Here is a 14,150-nt window from a genome sequence, read left to right as displayed (position 1 = left end):
TAGATGAGGTCCCTTCCTGAGGGTACCACAGGATGGGACAGAGGCATATATTGGATTTGGATGGCGTCGAGTACAGGGTAGGATCAAGGCTCAGTGTGGAACCAGAAGCAGCAAGGCCAGCTGGCCCCAAGAGGTGCCTCACCCGAGTCCAGGCTTCCTAAATGGTGTCCTGGCCTTCAGCAGCCTCCCACTGCTGGGAAGTGCTCCAGAGAGCGAGGCGGTTGCCTTGGGAGCCTCCTGCAGGCACTAGTGAGCAAGCTGTTTCTTCCTTAGTGCTGTGGACAGAGTGACTTGTGGGCTTGGGCTGGCCTTGGACACTGTAACTGCTGGCCATCCAGGACCTGCAGCTCTGGCAGGTGGCAAGCTGCTTCCAAATGTGCTGGATCTCCAGCCAGGGTCTGTGGGAGAGGCTTGGAAAGGAAGTGGCACTGAATGCCTGTGCAATGAAGATGCTTGGACAGAGGAATTCTTGTCGAGCTGATCCTCAGCTAGGCCAGCTCCAGGCCGATTATCCACCTAATACAGTTCCTCTAGGAGAGTCCTACAGAAGAAGAAAACCCTGCATTATCCTGGCATCCAGCTGGGGCAAGAGAGGCAGATTCCTGGGGGACAGAGGGAGCTGTGTAGGGCAGTGGGGGCTTCTCTGGAGAACCTCTGCTATTGGACATCCCTGTTCCGTAACTGACCACAAAGTTCAAGGAAAGGCAAGCAGATCTTAGGGGTCCAGTTCTCTGGTTGCCAGGCTGAGAGGGCCTGCCCTAAGGAAGAACAGGAACCATTCTTGCCCCAGAAGACCTCACATCCCGGGGGGGAAGCGGATTCCTAGACTGGAAACATGAGGTAGGACATGAATCAGTGCTGAGGTGTCTGCTTTGGCCCTGTGTGTGCATGGGAGGAGGAAGGAGCCATTATGTCAGGGAAGAGGGAAGAGCAAGGGCACACATGTATTTGCATGTACACATGTGCATCTATGGGTACCCACATGCATGTGTGTTTGTGTTGTGTGTCTGCATGTGCCCACACATGCCTGGAGTCCCCATGTTCCGTGCTACCTGCCCAGACAACCTAAAAATAATTTCCACTTAACTTTAGGATTTGTTATTTCATGCATAAGATGCTTGCCCAGCAGATATACTTTTCTACCCCCACTCTATCTAAGATCGAGTTAAAATGAGTCTGCATTATTTATTTATACACAGGATGGCTAGTAAGCAAAAGGCAGACTAGAACAGCCTGGATTTGGCTGGAAAGTCCATATAAAAACCGTGTGCATGGGTTGGCAGTGATGACATTAATGGTGGTGGTGGTGATGAGGATGATGACGATGATGAAAAAGGACCTAATATGGCTACTGGGGTGTCATCAACCCTTTGTCGCACCCACCCATGATGTAGAATGGGACACATGGCAAGCACTCAGGGGCCATTTATTTATTAATAATTTATCTGTAGACATTGAGAAAGAATGTCCACATACGTGACACATGTACAAATATGGAGCTAGATGGTTGATAGATAATTCATCATGGACAGAGGACAACTAAATGATAGATTGAATTTAAAAGTCAGTTTGTTAGATAAATGGCTGGGGGGTGATGCAGTTACCAATTGAAAGATTAAGACCATGGAGGAATGATAGATTGAAAAATAACTTATTGATACTTGATAAAGGGGTAGGAAGAGAGATAAATTGTGGCCAGGTGACAGGTCAATAGATCCATGGTCAGATCCCAATAGATAGATGGGAAAACAGAAATGTAGCAAGAAAGTGAGAGAGACAGACGAGAGAATGAGAGAGACAGTGTGCCCCCCCCATAAGATGACTCAGATGGCTCCCCAGAACCTGGAATATATTACATATAGCAACAGGGACTTTGCAGATATGATTAATTTAAGGATGTTGAGATGGAGAGATTATTCTGGATTTCACAGGTGGATGATCACATGTCTTACCACTGACCTCTCTTTCGCCATGTTCCAGCCTCTCCTGCCTTCTTTTCAGTTCCTGATCGTGCCACACTCATTCCTGCCTCAGGGCCTTTGAATTCACAGTTTCCTCTGTCTGCTCCTTTCCGTCACTCAGATCTCAGTCCAAAGGAGAGTCACCTCCCTGCCTCCAGATTTTTGTCCTCAAGCCTTGAGTACACTCCGTTCCTGGGGCCTGGGTCAGGGCAACGGGATGTCCAAGTGCCTAGCCCGCTCTGGCTGGCACAGTCCCCAGGCCTGGGTCCCGCCCAAGGCTGCGGGATGAGTCATCAAGCCACAGACACAGTCCCCTTGTTGGAGGGACCTGAGCAGTGATGTTGTGGCAAACTCCGAGGGCTAATGGCCTAATTGCAAGGGAAGTTTAGGAATTTCCCCGTTATTCAGACTCACACAGGGCCAGGAGGGGGCCGGCAGTGGCCCATGTGGATGATGCTATTATCTCTCTTCGGACTGACCTGAACCCACCTGAGCTAGGCCAGGCTGTGGAGGAGTAGATGGCTCATCCCCGATTGAAAGGGGCTCGGAACTTCTCGACTCCTCCTCCATTCCCCTCACATTGACTGAGCACCCACTGGTGGACCAGGCACCATGCTGCCCTACTACAGGCCAGGCCCTGCCCTGAGGAGCTTACAGTGTAGCTGGGGACGCAGGCTGGCCAGCAAACCTTACAGATCTAATGGACAAGGGCTCGGCATGGGGTTACGCAGAGACGCCGCACTCAACACTGCCTGTGTGGAACAGGTGATGGGACGGGAGGCAGGTGTGAGGGCTGGCCGGAAGGGACGAGGTGGAAGGGTATTCTAGGCAGAAACTACCTGGTGTGGTAGTTTCCTAGGGCTGCCGTAACAAAGTATATACCACAAACTGGGTGGCTTAAAACAACAGAAACGTGTTCTCTCATAGTTCTGGAGGCTGGAAGTTCGGAATCAAGGTGTTAGCAGGGCCATATTCCCTCTAAAGCCTCCAGGGGAGGATACTTCCTTGCCTCTTCCAGCTTCTGGTGACTCCTGGCTGGTGTTCCTTGGCTTGTGGCAGCATAACTACAATCTCTGCCTCCATCTTTACATGGCCGTCTTCTTTCTGTGTCTGTGTGTCTCTGTGTCTTCACGTGGCGTTCTTCATGTGTGCCTATGTCTGTGTCCAAATTTCCCACTTCTACAAGGATCTCGGTCATACCGGATTAAGGCGCACCTTGATGACCTTATCTTAACTCACTTAAATCTGCAAAGACCCTATTTCCAAATAAGGTCACATTCAAATAAGGGGTATTAGGACTTTAATATATCTTTTTGTGGGCACACGATTCAACCCATAACAGTGGGCAAGAGCTTGGAAGGGCCTGGAGCTCAGGGCCAGAGCTCTCCACCACTTGCCGCCTCATTACTCAAGCTTTGTAAACGTTTCCCCAGGGTGGCTCTCTGGTCCTTACACCTGCCTGGAATGGTCCCACCTCCAGACTCTCGCTCCCATAGTCCCCCTGTCTCGACAGCTTTTCTTTCTCAATCAGCAGGCCTACCTCTTCAAGAAACAGTGTCAGACACTGATCAGGAAGTGCTGGTGCCTTCCTCTGATTTCTGAGACCCTCACAGTCTGAAGGCTCATTTAGTCTGCAACATAGTACCCAGATGGGTATCTCCTTTCTTGTCCCTTTCAGCCTCCTCCCAATTCCGTGCCAAACCCAGAATCAGGGAGCCAGAGGCCTGGAGTCCAGCCCCTCATCCATTCCCAAATTCCCTCCTCACCATCCCTGCCCAGCCTTCTCACTGTGCCTGGATGTCCCCACAATGGGCACTTACCACCTCTGAGGCAGAGCTATCCCACACCACCAGCCCTGACTGCTGGACGGTCTCCCTTGCTCTGGCCACAGTGCATCTCCAAAGAGCTCCTTGTGAGTTTTGAGGTCCCCCTGCTCCCACCACTTGGGCCCCATCGAGCCTATCAGCCCCACTAGTGATCAGGGCTGCAGTGCAGCACTGCCCACCTGAGGCAATTTGAAGGGCTTGCAAAGGGCCCCCTGACCCAAATGATCTCCCTCTCCCACCTGCCCTGGGTCAGAAATTCCACCATTGGCAAGTCTACCAGCATCCAGCCCTGATAAGGCCAAAGTGCCCTGGAGGGGAGACGGTCTGCCAGGAGTAGCTGGGCAGGGACTTGCCTTTGGAGCTTGGCAGCCTGGTGGTACCTCACTCAAGTCCTACAGGAGACCCCCAGGAGCAGGAGGGATCAAAGAAGCTTTGTCCAGAGGCGCAGGCTGCGGGGTTGGGGCAGCTGGTGGGGAAGCTGAGGGCAGCCCGCTGGGCTAGCCCTGCCCAGGCAGAGAGGCACTCAGGCCCCAGGATATGCACTCAGCTCAGCCTCTTCCTTCTCTCTGGCCCACCCTCCTTTGTCCTGCAGCTGCCTGAAGATCGGCCTCTTCACATGCTCTCAACCACTGGTCTGTTAGTGGCCTTTGGACTCGGGAAGGACTGGGGCCTCCTGGGCCCCACATGTAGGGAGAGGCCCAGAACTGTCACTCCCTGGGCACAGTCCCAGTGTCCTCAACGGGCCAGTCCTGTGTTGCCCTTTCTCGAGTGGGGAAGAGCTGGGGACAGGGAAGAGGCCGGGCCCAGACAGGACCTGAGACATTGCCCTGTCACTGGCTCTCGGCCCCACATGTGCCCAGAGAGCTCATATTCTGCAGAGGCCCTCAGTGAGCTGGGCTGTCTGGGCCCCTCCGCCTTTCCTGCCAGAGGGACTGGAGGGTAGGATGGGGGCGGTGCTTACCACAAGACCCCGAGGGTCCCAAAAAGGCTTATTTGGAAGAGAGAGCCAACCACGTCTAATAAGAAACTATTTCAGTTTTGCCATAATCAAGTCTAGCTCAGGGCTGCCCAAAATAGCCAGTAACAGAAGCCAAGTGTCTGCAAGGATGGTTTGGCTCCTGAGGCCGGGGGGCCAATGCAGGCCCAGGTGGGGGTCAGGAGCATAGCCTCAAGCCCTGCACTCAGATTCCAGTTCCCCTACCTCCATCCTAAGGCTTCAGTCCAGACCTGGCCCCTAGTAGGTCCTTAGGTTAAGGAAGCCTCTAAAATCCCTACTCTTACCAATTCAGTAAGTGACCACATAGTAGACGTGAACAAAACCCTTTTTAGATTAAGGGCTTTGTGCAGAATTTCATGGTGCCCTGGAGAGGGGTTTGGCTAAGCCTGATTTTGAACTTGCTGTTCATCGGAAAGAAGGCATCTCCGGGCCCGGCCTGAGCCTATGTTGGGGGTCCAGTCAGTGGCCTGGATAGCTGGGTTGGCCTCTTCCTAGGAAGAGTGGGTAGACGGCTTCTTCCTCATCTACCCACTTGGTCACTGAGGAAAGCTAAGTTGGGGGCTGCCTCTACTCGGGAGCACACCTTGTTAATGACCCTACAGACTTGTTTTCTGCCAAGTCTGGTTACACCTGCCATGCTCTCATTGTCCGTTTCCTTACAGAGGAAGAGGGAAACTAAGCAAGGCATGGCATGGGCCTGGTGGCCCACCGTCTGAACCCTGAATGTGGTACTCACGCTGGGCCAGGGAGGGGCACACAGAGACACCCATGAGCACCGATGAAGCAGAGCCAGCCGCCTTTGCTCAAAAAGTAAATGTTCAGCAGCCAAATCCTGCTGTGTGTCCAATTTCCTCACTAGGTCCCTGGAGACAATCGGGAGAATCTGTGGGTTGAGATCAGCTTTATCCAGGGGCACGATCCCCAAGCCCAGCAAACCCTAGACTTTTAGGGATTTCCTGGAGGTCCTTATACAGCACCAAGAAGGAAGAGCACTTTATCCCCCATCTACCTTTGACTCCTCTGGGAAGCTCATCCCTCCCCCTGGCGCCTATGGGCTTTCTGAACCACAGGCCCCGAACCTCAAAGCTACTGTCTAATAAAGCAGTTAATGCCTGCTCCGCTATTGGGTAGCTGTTTGGCCATGGGCAACGTAGTTAACCTCTCTGGGCTTCATTTGCCTGACTTATAATGGAAATAATGACAGTCTTTCTCTTAAAGGGTCATTGTGAGGATCAAATGAGATCATCCAGGGGCTGGCAAATCTGTGTTTAGTAAACAACAGATGGTATGATTATCGTTGTCATTATTGGTGAGTATCCCTCTTTAACTGGCTTCCCCTTTTCTGCCCCTCTCCTCCAGCCCCCCAGATCCAGACTTGTTGCCTTCCTAAAGCCTCCACAGTCTGAAGCGGGGTGGCTGGTCAGGTCCGGCTCCCACGTGAATGAGAGACAGAGATGTGTGTCTGAGTGTCCTGCCTCTCTGCTTGTAAGGCTAGAACGAGTCCTCCAGGGACCCAGGATGCTCTCACTTTGGTCATCATCCACGCTCTTAATTCAAGGGCATTTCAAGAATCAGCATTTCTGTGGTAGAAGCCAAAGCCAAGAAACAGAGAGGGCAAGGGACTCACTGAAGGCCACACAGGGAGCTCAGGCTGGAGCGGGGTGAGAGCCTGGGTGGACCGGCCATCCAGCTTTCCTCCCCACCTGACTCAACAGCTCTCGTTTCTTCAGAAGCCTCATGGGAAGCCTCCCTCTAGAGCTTTCCTGGTGAGAGAAAGCAGCAAAAAAGGGTGGAGCCAGCCCCCTGGGCCCGGAGCCCTGAGCTCCCGGGGCAGACCCACAGGCTGACTGAGACGTTACCGGAGCTGATGATTCAACTTCCTGCCTTTTGAGTGAGCCCAGACCACAGAGGTTTTCTCACTTGGAGGAGGGGGCATCTCCCTGCTGAGGGCAGGCAGAGCGGGACAAGGCCCCACCACAAACCACAGGACTAAGCAGTGCATGGGGCAGGCCCTCGACAGCACACTAGAACCTTGGCCGGGCCACTTCCTGAAGCCGGTCTCTTTGGGTTAATGATTACCACCAGGTGACCAACTGTACTGGTTTGCCCAGGACTGTCCTGGTTGTAGCACCAAAAATCCCACATCCCAAGAAACCCCTCAGTGCTGGGCAAACCAGAACGGTTCGTCACCCTCTTACCACCCGGATTTCGGTATGACTTGACTTACTGCCTCAGTGACTCTGGGAGTCCAAGCCCCAGGACAGCACATTCTAGAACAGGGAATTGGCAAACGATGGCCTGAGGGCCTGATGTTGGCCCTCTGCCTATTTTTGGACAGCCCATGAGCTAAGAATAGTTTTTATATTTTCTAATGGTTGAAAACAAAATCAAAGAAGAATATTTCATGACATGTGGAAATTATAAGAAATTCAAATTTTAGTGTTCATAAACAAAGGAACACAGCGATGCCCATTCATTTACATATTGTCTCTGGCTGCTTTCATATTACAAAGCAGAGTCGAGTAGCTGCAACAGAGAGCTGTATGGACCTGCGCACTGCAAAAACTGAAATATTTACTATGTGACCCTTTACACAGTTTGCTGGCCCCTGTTCTAGAGGCAGGCAAAAGGTGGGGTGCCTGACCCGGGCTGGGTGGGGCTGTGCGTGAGTGGGCAGTGATGCTTTTCAGAACTGGAGGAGAGAGAGATGAAAGGAGCAGGCATGACAGCACAGCACGAATCCAGGATTGAGCAGATTAGCTGTGAGGCGGGGACAAGGCGCCAGTTGTCTTTAAGGCTCAGTTTGCCCATCTGTATAGGGGGGTGAAGATAGGCGGGCTGTGCTTCTCTCTGATTTCAGTGCCTCATCTTCCAAGCTGACACTGTCCTCTGCAGCAACTGAGCCACTCCAGGGACTTCTGTGTGGGCTGGGGCAGGTCCTGCTCCCTCTGGGTCCAACCATGAGGCTTCTCCAGCCTACAGAGTGGGTACTTATCTGGCTTTAAGGCAGACCCAGATCCTGCTCCCAGGACTGAAAACTATTCCTTCCAACCTTTCAACAAGGGTTGGGAAGCACCTACTGTGTGCAGGTACTCTTAGAGACTCCTAACATTGGAATGGTCCAATGATGCCGTTTTCCTTCTATCCAGACATGTGAGATGGGAAGCTCTCCTCCCTGAGAAAAGATGCAGCCGGGCCATTAGCCCCACAGGCCGCTCCTTAAGCGAACATCACAGAAGAAACCTCTCAGGTACCAGGCCATGTCCTACATGCTGTTGAGCTGGGCCAGCGGGCCGTTGACAATCTAGGGGAGCTTGAACAATGTAGAGAGACTAGTGAAACTGGGGCCCAAGGCCAAGTCTGAAATGGGCCTCAACTTGGCCTCTCTGCCCCTCCCGTGCCCTGGCCCTACAGTAAGATGTGTTCCCCTTTTTCTTCCAGAGGGCTGGGGGGGTTATCTGAGCAGCATGAGTTCTTGGGAGGCTTGTGGGGAACGGACCTCAGTGCGGACCTTCACGAGCCCCGGCCCCGTACTTGCAGTGGTCGGCCTGGTTTGCTCGCACAAGGCTAGGGCGAGCCCTCTGAGACTCTCCACTCCCTCCTGGCCCTGTCACCCGTTAAGCCACCTCCCTCTTTGCCTGTGTCCCCACAGCTCTACTCGCTGATCTCAGGTTTTTGGACTTCTGAGAACCCAGCAGCTCCAGGATAACAGCTCACATCTCCAAGGCCAGGGGAAGGACATCTTTTTCTGAGTCACTCAAATACCCACTCTTGGCTCTGACTGGCTCTGATGGCTTGGCTGGGGTCATCTGCCAATCTCCAAGCCAACACTGTGCAGAGCTGCATAGTGTGCTATGCAACTCTGATTCACAGGTGACTCTCAAGCCAGGGATTAACTCCACCTAAAGTACACGAGCTGAAAATGACAAGAGGAGTAGTTCCTCAGATGAAAATTGAGGGGCAATGACCAGAAGAGGGAGGGAGGGATGCTAGGCAGGGGAACTACAACCGTTCTCCACAGGGAAGAGGCGTATATGCACAGGATCCCTCGGGCCTGGACCTGTGTAAGAAGACATCAGTGGACTGACACACAGCCCCAGATACAGGGAGAAAACGAGATACCACCACATCCCAGAAAACAGATGTTGGCCACCCCTCTGGGACTTGGTACTTCATAGTTAATTAGCACATAATCGTGGCACCCTGAAATCCACAAGAGTCACCAGCCCAGGCCTCCTTCCTCCCTGATGGCACTGTGCTGTCTTTGAGTATAGGGACCAAAGTGTCTCCCCTCTGTACCTGCAGAAACAGAATGAATAATAATCTTTGGCAGGTAGGTAGAGCTTGATCCCTTTTCAAACCTCTTTAACATCTATTATCTTCTTTGATTCTCTGTTCTTCTTTTTGGCTACCCAGGATCTGTGATGGGGAATTCCCCTCATTCTGAGGTAGAGCCACTTCCACCACAGCGGCTGACAGTTTCCCAACCTCCCTGTATCTGGGCCCACGACCTAGGCTCTGACGGTCAGACTTGTGACTCGACATTGTGACCCAGAAGCTGATGGCTGAAAGAAGCTGGGACCACAGAGAGTTCTCCTTGGTGGTTATTGTGAGCACAACAGGCCAGCGTTCATAGGGCAGTGGAGCCGATGGCACCCAAGGGCATGGACAAGATGCTGCAGCCCAGCCCACAGAGCCTACTGCAGGGGGTAGCGGGGACGGTGCTGGCCACTCGGTCCTGACTGAGCCAGCTCTGCAGCAGGATCTGGGGCCTCGCCGGTGGCTGTGTGGCCTCTTGGGGCTGCTTTCCTGTTCTGCCCAGAGCTTCTCTGAACTGCTCAATGTCAGTATTATTTTCCTGCTTAAGTCAATCTGCTTCGGAGTCCATTTCTATTGTTTGCAGCTAGAAACTCTGTTACAATCCTTGCAACGGGACAACCAGATTCCCTTTTTATCAGATGGATTAATTTAGTCTTAGGGACTGGCCCAAGCTCATGCAATGTAACAATTTCTGAGTTCACACCAGAACCTGGACTAGGTGGGACAGACTTCCAACTTGTAGGTGGGAGCGCAGGCAAGGAAGAACTTTCTCACAAGTAAAGCTGCTTCACCAGGTAGGAAGCCCTGTGTCACTGAAGGTGTGCAAGCAGATCTGGGGAGATTGAAGGGAGAGGCCAGGTAAGGCAATGCCAGCTTCCTTTTTCTTCATAGATTACATGTGTGATCATCCACCCAACTCAGATTATTCTTGGTGAACGCAAAAGTATTAAGGTGAAAACACAACTCCAGGGGCTACAGATTCAAGTCCCTACAATCTCTTCACCAGCCAGCCTGTCCCTGACCCAAGACACAACTGCTGCCAGTGTCCTATGTCCCAGAGCAAGGTCGTGGCGTTTACTGGCCTCCGTCACTTTAAAGAAAAAGCCCCTATGCCAAACAAATACAAGCACAGACATTTGCAACTAATTATGGTATTGCTGATCAGTCAAATTTCATTGCAAATTACATGTTGAAATTGATAGTGGGCAAGTCATGAATAAACTGGTTGTCTGGAAAAGTGACACGGGCACACAGGACTAGATTAATAATTCAATTTAGACTCGACCAAGCATTCTGAAGAAGAGGAAAAAGCAGATTAACATTGTCCCAAGATGGCTTGTTTACCCGGGTACCTCCTGCCAATGTGCCTGGCTTCTAAGGGAAGCTGACCCTCCTTTAGGATCCTCCCACTTTGCGAGACCGCAGGGCGTTGAGAATTTCAGCCTTTAATTCTTGGTTTCCAAAATTGTAGCCTTGAATGGTGTGGGGAGTAGAAGACTGCCCTGTGTCCCATCACTGCTGAGAAGCCCACTCAGGAGGCTTCTTGGAGGACAGATGGCCCTGTCGTGACAAACAGCACTCTTGGCTTTCCATTTGTGCGCAGTGGGCCCAGGCGACAGAACCCACCTTGAAAGCCTACATCGATTCCTCAGGTAAGGTATGGTGCCAGAGGAGTGAGCCCGGAAAAGGTGGGAGAAGAGCTTAGAAGGGCTTTACAGAGCTCCCACTTAGCCTAGTCCCTGTGGGGTCCCGGAGAGCTATGAAGTCCAGAGGAGAGACAATCCCAGCTTGGCATGGAGGCCATGAGATGGATGGGCAATGTCCTCAGGACTGGGCCTTTCGCACTGTCCTTCTGAAAGGTTCCTGTGGCCTGGAATCTGGGGAGAAAGGAAGGAAGGAGACACAGAGCAGGCAGAGGGTACAGATGTCAAGGGGCTGGCACCCGCACCTGTGTGTCTATGAGACGCAGCCACAGTGGCCATCTTGACCCAGCCAGGAGTGCTTCACACAGAGCTGCTCAGCCAGCCCGAAGTGGAGAGGGAGTCCAGCAGCCTGCAACGTTCACTGAGCCACTGGCCCCAACTCCAACTACCCTTGCTCCACAGCCTGTGCATTGCCTAGATTGGGACTCAAATGTCTATGGGGAAGTGGGCCAGCTATGTACTGGGAAGAACTGGCGAGCTTAGGCCTGACTGGAGGGGGCTGGCCATGATTCAGCTTCAGGAGACTGCCTAGAGACAATGAGAGTTGAAATTCAGAAAAACGCTTAGGCCAGTGATATAAATTTGGAAGTCGTCAGCAACGGAACAGTATTTAAAGCCAGGACACTGGAGGAGAGTATCAAGGGAGTGTGTGTAGACAAGGGATGAAAAAAGGTCCACAGACTGAGCCTTGGAGGAGGTGCCAGCAAGGGAGACAGAGAAGGAGCAAGCAGAGAGGTAGGAGGGGAGCCAGGAGAGGGTGGTGGTGATCCAGGGACCCAGGAGGGAGAGATGAACTTCACCTGCTACGGAGAGGCAAGGAAAGTGACGCCTGAGATTTCACAGCATGCAGAGTTCACGAGCACAAGTGGTGGGGGCCAAAGTCTGATGGGAGTGCATGGGAGAAAGGAAGGGAGGAGAGGATTTGAGGTGGCCAGAAGAGTCCATTCCTTCTAGAGTTCTGCCATGGGGAGGATCAGACAAACTGGGTGAGACTCTGAGGAGAATATAAGACGAAGACGAGGTTTTCTTTGAGATGGAAAAATTACGGTATTTTTGTGTGTTGATGTGATTAATCCCAGAAAGAGGGGAATTTTGATGACGTGGATAAGAAAGGGGATAAAAGTTGGAGTGAAGTCCTTGAGTAGACAGGTGGGGATGGCATCTGGTGCACAAAGAAGGGGGATGTCCTTGAACAGGAGCATGGATGGTTCACCCATATTAGGGACATGGAAGGTTCATGCGCACAGGTGTAGAAATAGACCCATACATACATGATCAATTGATTTTCAACAAATAGTACCAAGGCAATTCAATGGCGAACAAACAACCTTTTCAACAAATGGTGCTGGAAATATTGGATGGCCACATGCAACATAATAAAACTTGACTGTTACTCACACCATGTACCTTATACAAATATTAACTCGATGTGGATTATAGGCCTATATGTATGAGCCACATACAAAATTACATGTGCAAATATTATACAAAGATGATATACAACCCAATTTAAAAATGGGCAAAAAAATTGAAGAAGAATTCGCCAAAGAAGATATTTAGATAACAAACACCTGAGAAAATGCTCAACATCATTTGTTATTAGGGAAATACAAATGAAAACTACATGCTCACTAGAAGGACTAGAATTTAAAAACCGACCAAATCAAGTATTGGCAAGAATGGGATCAGTGGTTGCCCTGGGATGGAGAGATCACAAAAGTGCATGAGGAAACGTTGGGGAATTGTGAGTATGTCACATGAACACAGCAGAGTTTAACTTTTCTTTAGCTGACAGACATTTGGGTTGTTGCCAGTTTGGGCTTGTGGCAGGTGCAAAGATGTACCACCCAGATCCCACCTCATGGAAGGATTTCCTGTCCAGTTCCAGGCAGTGTGGTCAAAAGAAACCTGCAGTTGTTAGTTTCTTCGGGGTCCACCTGAGCTGCCTTGCCCCTTCCCAGAGTAGCTTGCATCCAGTGACAAAGCAAAGATATAGAGGCTGGACCTTTTTTTCATCCCATATGGGACAATTCAGACACACAATATTTGCTCCAGAATTCCCTGCCAAGTTAGGTTAGATTTCCTAGAACCTGAATCACAGTTTGACTTCTGCTTAATACTGCTTCCTCTCCCTTCCTTGCATAGATGTTGATCCCTGATATCCCTAGTAAATATCTTGTACCCCAAACTCCATTTCAGCATCTGTTTTCTGGGAACTTGATCTATGATAGGGTTATTGCAAACAAAGCTTCTACGATCATTCTTGTTCATGTTTCCTGTCCTACAAGCACTCTTTTCGGTAAAATATTTGCCTAGGTATGGAATTGTGGGGTCATAAGAATATGTTAGTTTTTAGCTTAATTGGATAATGCTGAACTGTTTTTCAAAGTGGTTGTACAAGTTTGTGTAAATTTATAAGGGTACAATTTTTGCTAATACTTGGTATTGTGGCTTTTAAATTTTCATCGATTTAGTAAGTGTGTAGGGGGTATCTGATCATAACTTTAATTTTCATTTCCCTGACTACCAAAGAAGTTGAGCAATTTTTTATAATATTGGCCTTTGGGTTTCTTCTTTTTCAAAGAGCCTATCTTTTGCCCATTTTTCTTTTCCTTTTTGCCAGGTTAGTTATTTGTTTGTTTATTTAAAAACCACTTTATTGAGGTATGATTGACATACAAAAAGCTGTAATATTTAATATATGGAACTTGATGAGTTTGGATTGCCCGTTTTTCTATTGGATTGCCTTTTACTATTAAGTCTATGAATTCTGTATATAGTCTGGATACAAGCCCTTTGTTAGTTTTACCTATTGCAATTATCTTCTGCTACTCTGTAGCTTGTCTTTTCTCTCTCTTAATGTTATCTTTTGATGAATAGATTCTTCATTTTATCCATCTCTCTTTTGTGATATTTTTTGTGCTTTAAGAAAATTTTTCTTACCCAAGATTATGAAATACTCTTCTACTTTATTATTCAAAAACTTTACAATTTTGCCTTTTATAATAGTTCCATATGGCCCTGGAGTTGATTTTGGTATATGGTGTGAGGTAGGGGTTCAATTTCTTTCTTTTGCCATAGGGATACCCAATTGTTCCAGCCAAGTTCATTGAGAGTCTGTCTTTTTCCCACTGCTATACACTGCCATCTCTGTCAGAAATCAAGTGTCTAGATGTGTGCAGGTCTGTTTCTATAATCTCATCTCTATTCAATTGAACTGTCTATCCCCAAATGCCACACTCTTTTAATTACTGTAGCTTTAAAGTAATCGGGTACAGCAATTCCTCCAATGTCATTCTTCCTCTAGAGTGACTTATTCTTGGCCTTTTGCATGTCTATGTAA

The 14,150-nt window shown here is 49.9% G+C and overlaps 1 long non-coding RNA gene across 3 annotated transcripts; it reads left to right on the top strand.

Annotated features, from left to right (window-relative positions):
- The first annotated feature begins 2,626 nt into the window (after nt 1-2,626).
- LOC117016887 (uncharacterized) lies at nt 2,627-9,275 on the top strand. Of its 3 annotated transcripts, none has more exons than XR_004421985.1 (5): nt 2,627-2,745; nt 6,003-6,093; nt 7,934-8,034; nt 8,437-9,117; nt 9,201-9,275. It is a non-coding gene; the product is annotated as an uncharacterized LOC117016887 (long non-coding RNA). The 3 variants fall into 3 exon arrangements; XR_004421987.1 differs by having other exon boundaries at nt 8,437-8,657; nt 9,201-9,270; XR_004421986.1 differs by lacking the exon at nt 8,437-9,117 and having other exon boundaries at nt 9,201-9,272.
- Nucleotides 9,276-14,150: the final 4,875 nt, after the last annotated feature.

The sequence above is a fragment of the Rhinolophus ferrumequinum genome, chromosome 24, assembly GCF_004115265.2.
Source record: "Rhinolophus ferrumequinum isolate MPI-CBG mRhiFer1 chromosome 24, mRhiFer1_v1.p, whole genome shotgun sequence".
NCBI classification, from domain to species: domain Eukaryota; kingdom Metazoa; phylum Chordata; class Mammalia; order Chiroptera; family Rhinolophidae; genus Rhinolophus; species Rhinolophus ferrumequinum.
Note: the sequence above shows the minus strand (reverse complement) of the source record. Positions and strands in the feature narration are given on the sequence as shown.